Source organism: Canis lupus, chromosome 14, assembly GCF_011100685.1.
Source record: "Canis lupus familiaris isolate Mischka breed German Shepherd chromosome 14, alternate assembly UU_Cfam_GSD_1.0, whole genome shotgun sequence".
Lineage (NCBI taxonomy): Eukaryota > Metazoa > Chordata > Mammalia > Carnivora > Canidae > Canis > Canis lupus.
Genome location: NC_049235.1, coordinates 11,561,912 through 11,578,097, shown reverse-complemented (window position 1 = coordinate 11,578,097; position 16,186 = coordinate 11,561,912).

Below are 16,186 nucleotides of genomic sequence, written 5' to 3'. Positions count from 1 at the left end.
TAGGAACTCTGAAATTTGGGGGTTGATACGCTGGATATGAAGAGGATCTGATTGCTAATCTTCCTCAGAGTCAGAGAATATATGTATTTTGCTTAAGCCATTAAAACAAAGTTCAAGGTATTTCCAAGTTGTTTGAGCTGGATCTTATCTTAGAGGTCTAGCTCTCTGTTTTACAAATAAAATTGTAGAAAACCTCAGTTTGCTATGATCTGATTTTGATTTTGTTCAGGTTCACAAAACTAACAAATGGTATAGTTTAATTCCGAGTCTCTGGAGGTTATTCCTGGTACTTTCCCCAAATGTGAGTCTGGCTATCTGCCCCACTGTATGACTGGAAATCAGTCTTTATAGGACCACTGGGCTCGCTAGCAGTGGCAGCAGCTGCTAAGGCTTGGCCCTTGCATGGTCCTTGTTATCAAAAATTGCCAGTAAAAGTACATGTAGGTTATTAAAGCTTTAAGAACCCCAGGACAAAATTAAGTAATTATCCTTTTTATTTTCATATATCTATGGATTATATATATAATATATATATATATGGTGGCATATTATAAAGGAAATGGCACTATCCAAATGATGAGTGTGGAATATCACTTCAAGAATTTAACTCAGAGGGCAGCCCGGGTGGCTCAGCAGTTTAGTGCTGCCTTCGGCCCAGGACGTGATCCTGGAGACCCAGGATCGAGTCCCACGTCGGGCTCCCTGCATGGAGCCTGCTTCTCCCTCTGCCTGTGTCTCTGCCTCTCTCTTTCTCTCTCTGTGTGTGTCTCTAATGAATGAATAAATAAAATCTTGAAAAAAAAAAAAGAATTTAACTCAGAGATCCTCAAAAATGTGTGTCCCAAATTCACCTAGTTCTAAATATCTTCTTACCCTATATGTTATTTCAACTTTTGGAAAATACACCAGATATTACTGAACTGCCAGATTAGAAGCAGGCATAAGACAAGTTGAATGATAATAGAGCCTTCCAACTTGATGTTCACTTTCTTTTTACAAATGGGAAACCAAAGAATCTTCCCCAACATCTTGTCTTCTCTTGTCTTTCTTGACTCCTCTACCTTCTCCTAAGAATCCAAGGTGCTCAAGTTTTAGTTGAAGAAGCAAAACCATTCCATTGTCTCTGAATTAACCTAATAGATAGGATGACCTTGTAATTTATTGCTTAAACTGGGACATTTTGAGGGACATGGGGGCCCTATTGAAATTAGATTGTGATGACTAGCATAAATAGGGGTTGTCGGGAACAAATGGAATATATGGTCACTGTATTCATGCAACAAGATGAGGTTTTAGTCTATTCCTGAGAGCATCTTTTCAGATCAAACTTAACCATCTGTAAGCATATGAAACAAAATATAATGATGTTCAGAATTCTCTAAGCTAGAATGCTCAAATATTGGCACTGGGTCTGTGAACTGAGTTGTGAATTTTTCAGCACCACCATTGCTTCAAAGAGAGCTAGATGAAATTAAAATGAAGATGATTAGTTAAGGTTTTTCAATGTTTGTTTCTGATAAGCATTCACATGTTTGCTTATTAAATATTGCTACTATAGTTTTTTAAAGATGTATTTATTTGAGAGAGAGCATGGTTGAGGTGGGAAGGGTAGAGGCAGAGGGAGACTTAGGCAGACTCTGTGCTGAGTGCAGAGCCTGAAGCAGGGCTAGATCTCATGACCTTGAGACCATGATCTAAGCTGAAACCAAGGGTCAGATGCTCAACTGACTATGCCACCCAGGTACCCTTGTTACTGTATTTTTGTACAGCAAATAGGGAAATAATTTAGAAACATGGTTAAGCATAAGTAAGCAAGTAATATTTCTGATTAGATATGGATTCATATCAGAAAAACTACAAATGATTACTGAAACTGATGCTTATTATATTTACCTAAAAATTCAGATATTCAAGTATATTAAAAATAAGATTATTCAAATATTATTCAAAATTAGACTACATCAGAATTATCCTTGGGAGTGATAATTTAGAATTTATCTTTTGCTTATGAACCTACAGATGGAATAATATAGGTTCTGTTGATAATTCCTAAATTTAAATCTTGTTGAACAGGGAACCAAATATTTTCAACTTTCTGTAGTATATTTTCAGTCCACTACGGAGCCAGAAATATTATAATTTAACCTTCAGTGCTTCATGTGACATTTTCATTTAAAGCATCTTTGGTATGTGGAGAAGGAAGCCTTACCAAGTTAAGAAAAAATGCCATTTACTTTTGATTTTATTTTATTTTGTAGGTGTACCAAAAAAATTTTAAAGTCTTTTATTTTTAGTATAAAATTACAGCAACACCTTGCCAGTAACCAAAACCTTCTGGGCCAGAGCTCTAAATTGTAATTAGGTGAAAAAGGCTTTTAAGTTCTCTAGACAATTTTTACAAAATCTCTGCACCAAATCCATGTCCTTTACAGTTACTGATTCTACAAAACTGAGCTTATCGACTTTTCATCTTATGTGTGTGTATAAGAGAGTATTAAAAACTTTATCTATTTTCTCTGTGAATAGAATATTGAGAACAAAAAACTCAAAGGAAGGCAAGAAGAGTTGATAAAAAGGAGACAGATTTAATATGCATACATTCTTAATGAGATCTATAGTTAATTAAGACTCCAAATCAGCAAGAAAAATTTAAATGATATCCATGAACTACTGCTTAATAAGGATAAGATGTAATTTCTTTTAGAAAGAATTCCATTAAAAAATCAGTATACATGCTTTAACAAGTTGTTGGTATGTAAAGTGGAAGCCTTTATTTTTCGGTAAAATTCACTGTCTTCATTCTTCTATACAGCTATCTATATAAATGAAATGGTTTTATAATATAGTATAAAATTACACATATTATATGATATATGAATATATAAAAAATATATCTTGGTATAATTTCCCCCCAGAACAAATCCTTTGGACTTGAATACCTGAGACTGTGAATCTGTTGAGTGAGAGTATGGGGAAAAAACCCAATAATCCTGGTTCTCTTAGCCCCAGGTTATAGGACTGTTTTCAGCTACTGCTTATTTGAAGTGATATGTCATATCATTCTCTACTATAGGACTTTAGAAATGCTGATTCAATGTCATGTCCAAGTACGTTTCCTTGGGAAGTTGATGAGGGTGAGCTGGGGAACAGGTGTAATCATGTAGATGGAGTAGACTAGCTTACAAGGTATTTAGGAGACTGATGATTCATCTAGGTTTCAGTTATTAAGAAATACAATACATTCTCCAGAAACAAAGAAAATAAGGAACCTGTTTAATGAGAAGTAACATATTCCTATACTATCCTTCCTGCTTGCCCATCTCATTCAGTGTATATTAAAATTAAGTTGTTAAATACATTCATCTTTGGGACCATGAAGAGAAGACAATACTATATTAACTTCATCCTGGGGCTAACATTGCCAGGATTCTTTACTCCACACCAAACACATTCCTATTGACAAATTTCTTTTCCTATTCAAATTATGAATGAATCATTGAGTTGTTGGTATAACCTCTGAATCATTTTGCTAGTGTGAAAATATGCTGTTCAGAGTTGTTTACATTCTTTCCCTCCATTTCTTTTGGAGATATAAGCAAGTTGGATCAGGCTAGGGGAATCTGTGGCCAGAAATCCGTTTCTCCGTGCTGAAGCTAAGTGCCTTTTACCAGGATCACTCCTTGACAATACTGCTATTGAGATTTTATCAACAGATCCACTTGGCCAGGTGCTTGTGGCTAATGAATACCATTTGCATATAAGATGGAATATTTTACCTTCTTTCTGGTATGTCAAGCCCTGGGGATCTGTGTGTAACATAAGCACCAGGCTTTAGTCTCTGGTGAGGAGATCATGGTAATTCATTGACCTACCAAAGTTCTTAGCACTTCTTTTAGATCTTAAGTCACAGTGTTAGTGTTACCTGGTGAACAACAGGGAGATTCTTACCATCACTTTCCTTGTATCTTCAGGACACATAAAAAGAGAGGAGTAGGAGGTGAGAGGTGGGGGTGGAAAGAGGTTGAAATGACACAAAACAACACATTCTTTTCTCATCTGAATCTTAACATGGTGGAGGTGGAGTGATCTTAGAGACTGGTAGGAAGTGTTTTCAAATACCAAAGTCACAACTTAAGTCTTTCAAAAAATAAAGTACTGCTTTGCAGATTTATTTGTTCGTTTTTGGTAAGGCAGAGGGTATTACTGCTAATAATAACTTCTCACTTTCATTTCATTACCAGTCTTCAGTGGGGAAAGAAAGGCACATATAGTTAGTATGCTGGGAATTTCATATGCCTGGTGTTATCCATGCCACAGCCCATAAGTGACTTACTGTTTCATAATTCTGTCTGAGATGCTCTTCACCCCTTGCCTGCCTGGAAAAAGAAAGCTGCTTATTCTTCAAAGCAAAGCTCCAACATCACTTCCTTTCTACCAGCAGCTCACCTCCCCCAACTTAGCAGAACTTCGCTCTCCCTTCTCAGCTCTTTATGGCACCAGATGCTGCCAGTATGATGCTTATCACCTTATGCTTCAGTTGGTTATATGCAAATCTCTCCCTCCTACAAGAGAATGAGCTCTTCAAAGGCAAAAACTGTTTTCTTTGCTGATGTATCTCCAGAGCTTCGCAAACTATTTATCTAGTGCCTGGTAATGCCCAATAGATGCTAGTGTGACAAGCAGTACTGGTGCTTGGTCTGATATTTTTAACTCTACACCAGGTTATTTCTGAAATAGAAACCAACTAACCAATCCACAAAACAAAAACATAATTGCTGGCTTTATTACTTTTCTAATCTGTATTCTTAACTTGAGCATGGTTTTGTGAGTGGGTTTATAGAAAGGGGTTGGGGCAAGACAGGGTAGAACATGTTTCTGAATTTATTTTCTGAGTGACTGCTTCTTAGACTTCGGTATGAGTCACTTAAGCCACAGAAATCTACATCGTGAATACATTGTGAAACTTTTAAAAGCTAAAAAATATAGGAGTTTCAGATGAAAGGTGTGAGCTGTTGGGAAATTAACAAGTGGAATGAATAATAAACATTGAAGATATTGTACTTTTTTCAAAACCCTCACTAAAAGGATCCAAAGGAACTTCTCACTGTCCTTGTATAAAGCCATCTTTCTGTTTCTTCTCCTTTTCCTCCCACCTTCCTTCTCCTTATGCTTTTCTTTTTCCCCATCCTTCATCTTGTCTTTGTTTTATATGCTCTCTTTCTCTCCTTTTTTTGTTCCTAGAAGTTTATTTTTAAGAAGCTGGCAATGGTGATTGCAAGTTGGCAAATCAAATGAGAGGAAGATTATGGAGAAATCAGTGCAATCTAAACTATGACTATATGAGGAAAATATTTCTTACTTGGTTTTATTTTTCTGTGTTTCAAAATGCATTTCTTTGTTTTTGTCTAGGTGATATTGTCACATAAACCCAAATCCAAAACCAGAGAAGGGAATATAGAGAAAAATCTTCCTCCCACATCTACCCTTTAGCTATTCAGTTTCCCCTGGTCAGAAAGGCAAGATCAAGTTTCCTCTGTGTCTTTCCAAAAATATTTTCTGCCTATACATATAAACACTCACTCATACACTGACACACATATATTCTTTTTCTCTTATTTTACATACATGGAAGCACATATTTGCACCTTAATTTTTCTGCATGTTGGTTATTTTTCTTTGATGGCTGTAAGGCATTCCAACATGTGAATATATTCTAATACATTTAGCTAGTTACTTATTTTAAGATTTTATTTATTTATTTATTTATTTATTTATTTATTTATTTATTTATTATTTATGATAGTCACACAGAGAGAGAGAGAGAGGCAGAGACACAGGCAGAGGGAGAAGCAGGCTCCATGCACCGGGAGCCCAATGTGGGATTCGATCCTGGGTCTCCAGGATCGCGCCCTGGGCCAAAGGCAGGCGCCAAACCGCTGCGCCACCCAGGGATCCCTATTTATTTATTTATTTGAGAGAGAGAGAGAGAGAGAGAGAGAGAGAGAACATGAGTGTGGAGCCCAATGTAGGGCTTGATCCCATGACCCCCAGATTATGACCTGAGCCGAAACCAAGAGTTGGAGACTTAACACACTGAGCCACCTAGGTGCCCCCAGCTAGTTACTTATTGATGGACATTTAGGTTATTTCTAATATCATGTTGTTACAAGTTATGCTAAATAAATTACCTTGTCCATATGCTATTTCACACATGTTCAGGTATTTCCATATTCAAAGATAAAGAACTTTTGATCAAAAGGAACATATGTTAATAATTTTCATAGATGCCAAAGTGCCCTCTGCTCTCCCTATCTTACAGTAGATTTTTAAACTTTTTGATAACTCCTACTCTGACTCATGGGGCTTCTATAAAGCATAATTTTTTTTTATTAAATATTCCATTACCTAATTCTTAAGATAAAAAACATTTGCTTTTAATGCTTTTATAATGTTTAAATTTTAATAAGTAATCAAATGAAAGAACTGAATCTGTATTGGAGACCGTGTCCAAAGAACTCATTGAAAAGTAAAACAGATAGGATTCAACCAGTTATTTTGTTTACATAATCTTGAACTATTAATGTGAGGCTTTTGTTTTACTGACTTGGCAAACTTAACTGATCATTTAGGCTTAGACTGAAGTTCTTAATTTCACAGTAGTCAAAAAAAAATCATTTTATATCTATTTATTTTCACAGTTAATTTCTATTTAATTCAATAAACATTAACTATCTAAAATGTGTTAGACAAGATTGGGAGATTCAAGACAAATATGATGGTCTGCCAATTCAGGGGTTCACAGTCTAACAAGTGACATTGAAATAAACTTCTAAAACTTACTATAGTCAGAAAATACTGAAAGCATTTGCTTGTAAGTTTAAAAATGGCTATTAAGGAAACCACTGTTATAAGGAGGTGAAAAAAACCTCAACCAGAAAATCATCTCCATTTCAATTGACCAATTGATAATTATTCATGATTCTCTTCCTGGTGCTGAGGCAAATTACATCACCTCTTGCCACAGAGCAACATGAAATAAAAGCTATAAAATGCTTCACCCCTTTTGACCTGGTAATTGCTATAATTAGGCAATTTTCTTATAGTTTGGAAATAGTTGGTCAATCTAGCCTGATCAATGCAATTATCTACTTTTAAAGGACAAAACAACCAATTGAAAGATCAATGTTTTCAATTTTCATGGGGTAGCCTTGCACTGACCCTGCACCATCCTATCCTTGAGTTAATATTTTTGTATGATTAGATTATAAACAGAATCATGAACACTTGAAATTTACATATTACACAACAGAAATTGTATGATGTTGGTCTACTTAATGAAGTTTTGTGAAATTCCTGTTTCTTGATTAAGCAACATTAGATCTTAAGCAATGAACAATTTGTTCCATCTTGCTTGGTAACAGTTTTGTCCCATGATTATGTTTTAAGTAGAAATTACAATCGGTTTAATTATTGTTGTTTGCCATTGTTAATGTTGTGCAACTTTGATCTTAGTACTGTGATCTAATAGGGCCAGTTCAGCCTTATTTCAAAACTCATGCATTGAACAAATACTAATTAGCACTTATTATATACCAAAATGATACCTGGATATTAAGATAGTAGCTGGGTTTTAGGATGTAGAACTTTTGGCATGAGTGAGAAGACAAAATAAACAGGTGGTTGAATAAGATAATTACAAATTTGGATAACTATTTTGAAGCCAACAGCTAAGAGATGAGAGAGAAAGTACCCGAAGTAACCAGTAACAGTCAGAGAAGGCCTCTGAGGAGTTCACAGTTGACCATGGACCATGAGTTCGAGAATGAATGGGTTCTACAGTTATTGGCAAAAGTAGTGAAGGCAGAGATAATAAATGTTAAGCCAAGAAAAAGAGCTTGACCTTTTCTGGGAGAAAGATGACAGTACATGACTTTTCTGCAAACACTCAACTAGTTAGTGCTAGAAGTCATAGGGCTCACTTTGTGTAACATCATCAAACATATCTGATAGAAGGTAGAAGAGATTCATCATTCACCCCTTCATTTATTTAATATGTTCCACTGGAAATACAAAAACCAAAACAGCAAAACCACTGCCTTGACATCCGATATTTTCAGGAGTTAAATTACCTTTTAATAAGTTTATATTCTTACCGTTTTCTTCATATTGAAATATTCACTTTTTGAAGTATAAAGCACAAGATGAAATCTTTAAGTTTTGCATAATATTACTCCTGGGTACAAAGAAGATTCCAATTGCTAATAGGTCATAAACTCTGACTTTTTAAAAGATTAATATGAAAAAAATTTAAAGATTAATATGTAAATTGGACATCACTCTACAAATTATGCTTTTCTTAGCCCCAGCTGAACCAGAGGTGGACATCTCATTCATCCATGATGAATGGAACCTAAACTGAAAGATTCAGTAGAGGGGGTGAGAGCCTTTGCATGCCAAAGCCACAAACCACATAAAATTTAGGTAGAACCGTATAAAGCACAGAAAGCCAGTTTGAAGAAAGTGGCAAGAAAATATGGCAAAAATGCAAAGAAGCAGCACTAAGACCATGTGCCTCATTGAGAAATAGAGTTGTGTGCTTCCAGATTTTCCAAACTTCATGTGTAGGATTGCTGTAAGATTGACAGAAGAGGGACTCCTGCCATGGACCCTTTAAAGCATGTGGGGTCCACATATTACAAACTCACACAAGGAAAATTACTTCACTAGAGAACTCAAGGGCACTTCTAAAATTCAGTAGCCAATACTCCACATTGGCACAGCAAGACCCTAAATTCTGAACATTCATTCTTGTGACTACACAAAAAATGCTTCTCTGTATCTTCTGCCTTATGTCTTTGAAAACAAAAGCAGTGGTACCAGTTGTTGTGTCTCTCTGATGTCAGAGACAGGCATTGCTTCAAAATGCAGGGCATCCTGGGGCAGGTAGAGGCTTTTGAGTAAGAGAAAAGACTGGCTTACTTGTCAAATGTTTGTGTAAACCAGCATGGGTGCAATAGGATTGTTGCACAAGAAACTGTCATTTACAATAGTGCAGGATGTATATTTTTTTGGTTCTTTCAAATGTTCCAATTTGTGACTCCAGAAGAATTCACAAATTAGCATAGTATTTAGAATAGTTGTACATGGTGGAAAAGGATCATTTTATAATATTAAACAATTCATATCATTTATAAATGTATATAAATGTGAGTTGTAACATACATACTAATTTTTTCATATAACTGAGAGGTTCTAGATATTGTAAAAAGAGTTGATGAAATATAAATTTTACAGATTGATATGAAATTAGTATATTTTGTAGTATTTTTTGTGGAGTAATAATTTTCATATGCAATCTTAAATTTTAAGTTATGGGATATAGAATCCTTGGTTCACTTCTGAGTTATTGACACTTCCTATTGCCACTGCCTCATAAGAACAATGGTTGTCCAAGTTGAAACAAACAAATATATTATTTAAGAACTACAGTGACTCAAGAGTGGTTTGTCTAATTAAGCATTACCATCGATAAAACATATATTAAGTGAATATTTAATAATAATAATGAAAACAAAACTGCTGATTATGTTGTCATAATTGTCAACATTATGACAATATAATCAGCAATTTTGCTGGAACAAAAGCAAGAATTAATTTTTTAGAATAAATGTTATTTATTGCTTATATACATTTTAGTAGTCATCCAAACATCTGCTGACTAGCAATAAACCCAGATATGTATAATAATAATTAAATTCATTTATATGTGATATCTTGCTAACTTTCAGTCATAATAGACCATAGGTTTACATTTAAAAAGTTATCAGGCTTGTCGAGTAGAAAGAGCAAATATATCTTACTTAACAAATATATTAGTATTTTGACTTAACCACTTTTAAATATTTGCTCATATGGTGTATAAGTCTTCATTGTACTCTTGTGCCATGTGCTACAGATATCAGGGGTGGGCCTGCTTCTGATCAACTTTTACTTTTTTCTGGTTGAGATTCCTGTTGTGTCATTTCTATGAGATTCTTTTGTATCCTTTTAACAACACTGCAATTCTTTGACTTGGGCTAGTTTGAGTAGGTTTCAGTTTTTTGCATGAGAGTTCTATCTAAGGCAATCACAGAGGCCCATTTCATTTCTCATGGAGGTTAAAAATAAATTGGTTCTCATATGAATAAAAATAATAATCTGATCTTTATTTAATTTGATCTTATCAAATTATGATCTTTATCTTGAGCCTTTTTAAGAAATCAGGACTTTTGAAAAAGACCAATGATCTGCCAAATTTATTAGTACATGTACTTCAGTATCTCTAGATATTTGGATTGATTTTAAGTGTACTATAGAAATGAAACAGGCAAAAAAATAACAATTTTATTTTGAATTAAGCTCCATTATTTTATTTTTTATTTTCTTAAAGATTTTATTTATTTATTCATGAGAGACAGACAGAGAGAGAGGCAGAGACATAGGCAGAGGGAGAAGCAGACTCCATGCAGGGAGCCTGATGTGGGACCTGATCCTGGAACTCCAGGATCCTGCCCTGAGCCCAAGGCAGATAGATGCTCAACCGCTGAGCTACCCAGGCACCCCAAGCTCCATTATTTTAATAGAGAAAACAGCTTGATGCATTATAAAATATATTAAAGACCAAAGTGACATTAATGGTATTTGACTTCAGACAGAAAACTAAACAATAATAGAGAAGAACTTTGTGTAAAATATAAACACTATTCAAAAAGAAACCTAAAAAAAAAAAAAAAAAGAAATCTAACTCTGTTTTATTTTGTTTTGTTTGTTTGTTTTAATTTAAGCACAAATTTCAAAGTGAAAATCCAAGAGAAACATTTCCTCTATTTATTTTCCTGGTTAAAACCAAATTGTTCACTGTTTGAAAAATGTTCTCTAATTTAGAGTCAGAGAATTCTTAGATCTGAAAAGATCTTTATACAGTTCTCTAAGTCTACCCTGAGCTTAGAGTGCTATACTGATTTGACCAATGTTACCCAGACCATAAAGGGAAACTTAAAATATGTTTGTATTTGGATTATTGAGTATACTCTTTGTACTTTGGTTAAATTAAAAAAAAAGTGATTATTAGAGAGAAGAAAGAGGGTTAATGACCAATTTTAGAATCCATTTCTGATCTTGTTACTCATGAGGGCACTGCTGTGATATTGAGAAGGTAAAGTTTAAAGAAAAGAAAGATACCTGGCATTAAATTTAGATTTAAATATATTTTGATTCCACCTAGTTCTGTGCATTCATTCAGATGTGATGCCAATATTCAGATCCTGTCATTTGGTGCCTGAATGCATGGAGAGCTAACCTTGGTATGAAAAGGGGTAGAATTGTTGACGTTCTATGAAGCTTTATTTTTTGTAGAGTCACTATTTCAACTCCTTTCTTTTCCCTTCCTCCTCAATGGAGTTAACCATTTTAATGAACTGTTTTATTACTTCCTTCCTTCTAAGGTGAATCCTTGCTCTTATATTCTGAAACCCCTCCATGTGTAACTTTTCAGGGACCTCTCTTTTTACATACTTTTTGCTTATCTCTCTCTAGAAGGTCTTTCCCATCAATATTTAAATGTCTTTATATTTCTCCCATCATTAAACGTAAGCAAGCAATCAACCTCCTCTATCTCACCAAATGGATATTCCTTTCCCTCCAATTCCATTCCCTTCTTCTCAGGGCCATGCTAACCACTTGATCATGCCCCATTCATTCCTTAATGAATTTCATCTCAGCTTGACACTCCCTGACTCACCTAACTCTTACTCCTTATCCCAAATTCCTTCACAGAAATTGCTCTCTAATGAATTATCACTGGCTGCCTACCTGCTAAATCCCAAGGATATTTTTCAGTCCTTACCTGTCTTGGTCTCTAGTGTTTCCTAGAGTGTTACATCTAGGAAAAATCTTCTACATCATCTCTAGCCCCCTCCAATCAATCATACAAAAACTGGAGATGTGAGTCAAGGCATCCTCCTTCCCCATCACTCTCAGCAGTGCTTCTATAGTGAAGGGAAAGAAATGAAATGTCATGTTGCCAAAAGACTTCACTATTCATCTGCCCATCTCTCTACCAGGAGAAATAAGTGAAAATTCATGATACTGAAAGTAAAATGCTTTCAGCAGGAGGTCAGGGAGAAAATGACTTTGGTCTGCCTGTCTAATGAGTCTGATTTATGAACTTTATAGGAACTAGTTTTTTAAAGTGTGTAATTCTGTAATTTTGAAATTAATTTATTTTTAGAAAGAAGAATAGATATTAAAGAACCAAGAAAGATTTGACACGAGTAAAATCCCTTTCTTAGTACCAATGAATGTCTAAAGTTGGCAATGTTGATATGTCTGCATGTATGAATTGTAATTACTTACACAGTAAAGAAGTAAAAGATGCCTCTTGTTGCAGATGTGATCTATCAGCCAGCTAGATAGCTTTCTGCTGGAAGAAGGAGCTGTCTTGTCTGCTTCCTTCCTCTCTCCTCACAAAGATGCTATTTTTAAACTTTTACTCTGGCCAGCCTGGATCTCCTCCTGTTCCAACTCAAGTACTTTTAATTTTCACTCATCTGGTGTTTCTCAGCTTCAGGAATTAGGTCAGCATTTAAATATAGAGCAACTCCTTATTTAAAAAGTTGGGAAGCTTTGGAATCATGTCAAGCCTTATCTCCATGAAGCATTCTGACTAGTTGTTGCTAGCACTATTTGATTAATATTATTTGAAATGTCCTTAGCACTTGTGTAATCATTTTGTACCACAGGTCAGATGTCTGCTCGTATGTTGTCTTGGAGCTCTTTTGTAGTTTTTTTTTTTTTTTTTTCTCTTTTTTTCGTATGTTTCCTTGCCCACTCAGCTGGTCATTCCCAGAAAGAATTTGGAGTCTATCCAAATAGATGAACTAATATGGGCAATTTACTTATCTTTCCTAAATCTTATCTCCTCGTCTCTCCAATGGGAGTACTATTACCTGCTTCACAGAATTGTTGTGAAGATTGCTTGTTCCTAGTGTGCTTGGCACATGGCAGGAATCTAATACATATTCATTTATTATCATCCTCATTTTTTCTCTTCTCTCTCTTTCTTCTTTGCACCACCTCTTGCCAAATCACCTGTTAAAAGATGCTTCTTTTTACATTCTCATTAAGCAAATGGGTATTACCATGGGCAGATGAAAGTGGGGACTTATTTTGCATGGTTAACACCGAACACTATATGTGTAACTTGGGATGTGTTATTCTTTATGGTTCAGCTGACTAGGTATATTATGCAACCTTTTCAAATAATACAATAAATTATTAATCCAAATTATAGAGTGGTAGACTGGAGCCCTGGATTCATGCCCAGAGAATGGCTCTGCCACATTATAGGCATATGGTCACCTGGCTGGGACGACGACTTTTTGTACATGTGCCAACTAAAATTTTACAATGTCTGTTGACATTCTGTCCTTCCTTTGTTTCTCTATTATTGGATGACTTTACTGCTCTTTCTTTGTGTGTGTGTGTGTGTGTGTGTGTGTGTGTATGTATATATTTTATCCTAGCCAAGTAAAACATTGCTGAGAAAATAAGCAAGATAAAGGAGCAGGTGTACTTTGTTAGATGATTTTGTTAATGTTAAAGCTGAATCCCTCTATGTGCTGTCCATGAATAGAGATTCACAACCTTTTAGTGAAGGCCCAGTTTTGTTTCCACTGATGTTTACAGAATATCAAATAATCATCAAGGCAGAATCTGTGCATATGTGGAATGTGTGTATTCTCAGGGGTTCAGGAAGATACTGTCTGTCCTCCCATGCAATAAATATCTGCCACTCAGCTGCCAGAAGGATGCCTTCCTTATATATCTGGTTTAGAATCCCTGGTACTGAAATCCTCAGTAGATTGCTAGTGATAAGTAATATGCATTTATAATAATGTGTATTCATCAGCCCTATAAATAGATCACATGGCTAGTGATCTAATTACTGGACAAAAGATTAGAAGGATGAATGAATCTTCTCAAATATGCCCATACATTAAAATTTTTGGTTAAAATCGATGCTACTGGGCAGTCCGGGTGGCTCAGCGGTTTAGCACCGCCTTCTGCCAGGGCCTGATCTTGGAGATCTGGGATCGAGTCCCACATCAGGCTCCCTGCATGGAGTCTGCTTCTCCCTCTGCCTGTGTCTCTGCCTCTCTCTCTCTCTCTCTCTCTGTCTGTCTCTCATGAATAAATAAATAAAATCTTTAAAAAAATTGATGCTACTTTCTTAAAAATACTTTTCTACTTAATAAAGTATATAATGTGGTCTAAATTATAAGAGCATATATTTTGACTACTGAAGTTAATTCAGTTATTTTCAGATGAACTGGAAAAATAAAAGGAGTCTATAAACATTTTTTTTGTTTTCTCAAATAAACCCTCATGCCAGTTGCTTACCATGTAGTTCACTACTTTATGAAGGCCACACTGAAGCAGATACATGGGGGGAATTTTATTTTTTAAGTCTCTTTCTGGACACATTTACCTGGTTAATGGAACAGACAAGTGAGCTGCCACTTTGGACTCCTTAGGGGGATCAGATAAAAGGAATGATGAGCTTCACCAGAGAAGGAATGAGCAGGGTCACAGAAGGAAAGGTTTTGTGAGGGCCTGGAAGGGGCAACTGAAATAAGGAGAGACAAACAAGATTGGCTTTGCTCAGGCACAGTTATATGAGGGGACTGGTCCCTGCAACAGAGGAGCCCATCTCCTGGAAACTGGCATATGGTGGTGTAATAGTAGAATGGAAAGGAAACTTATCCAAAAGGCAGGAATTATGGCTTGATCTGATTTTGGGTAAGCCATTATTTTGGATAAGGACTCTATCCTCAGTTACAACATAATGGACTCAGACCACTTAGGCCAAACTTTGTACTCTTAACATTCTGTGATTCTAAGATTAGCTAATTCTTATACCTATCCTTTATATAATACAATCATTTCCTAAATCCCTATGTAGAGCTGAGGAAATATCCACAGTTATTTTTTGAAGATTGATGAACTTTACTTTCAATTTCTGATTTTATATTTCCAAGCTGACTAGTAGCTCTCTGTCAACTAACTTGTATATACTTCTGCACTGATGAGATATGATATGAGGGCATGAAATATGATTTATAAATATTTTCAGAAACATACTACAGAACCCTAAAATACCTCTAGCTTGATAAATAGAAAATGCATATAGGTCACTATTAACAATGATGAATTCTGACCTCAATATTCTTTAAAAAAAAAGATTCCTAAGTTATTCTTACTATATATTATATTATACTTTCTTTTAACCTTTTAACTCTTGTTTTGCCAAAGTGCTGATAGAATAATATGGTTATACTATAACAAAATTTTGAAACAAACTTTTTTTTCTTGTCTTATGGTTATTACGTTGCTTGTTTCTTCTGTTTCTTTGATTTTATTAAATAACTATTGCTCATCTTAAGAATTCATATGCAAATGGAAGATCCTTAAAGCAGCAAGAGACAAGAAACCCCTGACTTTTATGGGGAGGAGTATTAGGGTAACAGCAGACCTCTCCACAGAGACCTGGCAGGCCAGAAAGGGTTGGCAGGATATATTCAGGGTCCTAAATGAGAAGAACATGCAGCCAAGAATACTTTATCCAGCAAGGATCTCATTCAGAATAGAAGGAGAGATAAAGAGCTTCCAAAATAGGCAGAAACTGAAAGAGTATGTGACCACCAAGCTGGCTCTGCAAGAAATATTAAGGGAGACCCTGTAAAAGAAAGAGGAAGTCCAAAGAAACAATCCACAAAAACAGGGACTGAATAGGTATTATGATGACATTAAATTCATATCTTTCAATAGTAACTCTGAACGTGAATGGGCTTAAGGACCCCATCAAAAGGCGCAGGGTTTCAGACTGGATAAAAAAGCAAGACCCACCTATTTGCTGTTTACAAGAGACACATTTTAGACATAAGGACACCTACAGTCTGAAAATAAAAGGTTGGAGAACCATTTACCATTCAAATGGTCCTAAAAGAAAGCAGGGGTAGCAATCCTTATATCAGATAAATTAAAGTTTATCCCAAAGACTGTAATAAGAGATGAAGAGGGACACTATATCATACTTAAAGCATCTATCCAACAAGAGGACATAACAATCATGAATATTTATGCCCCG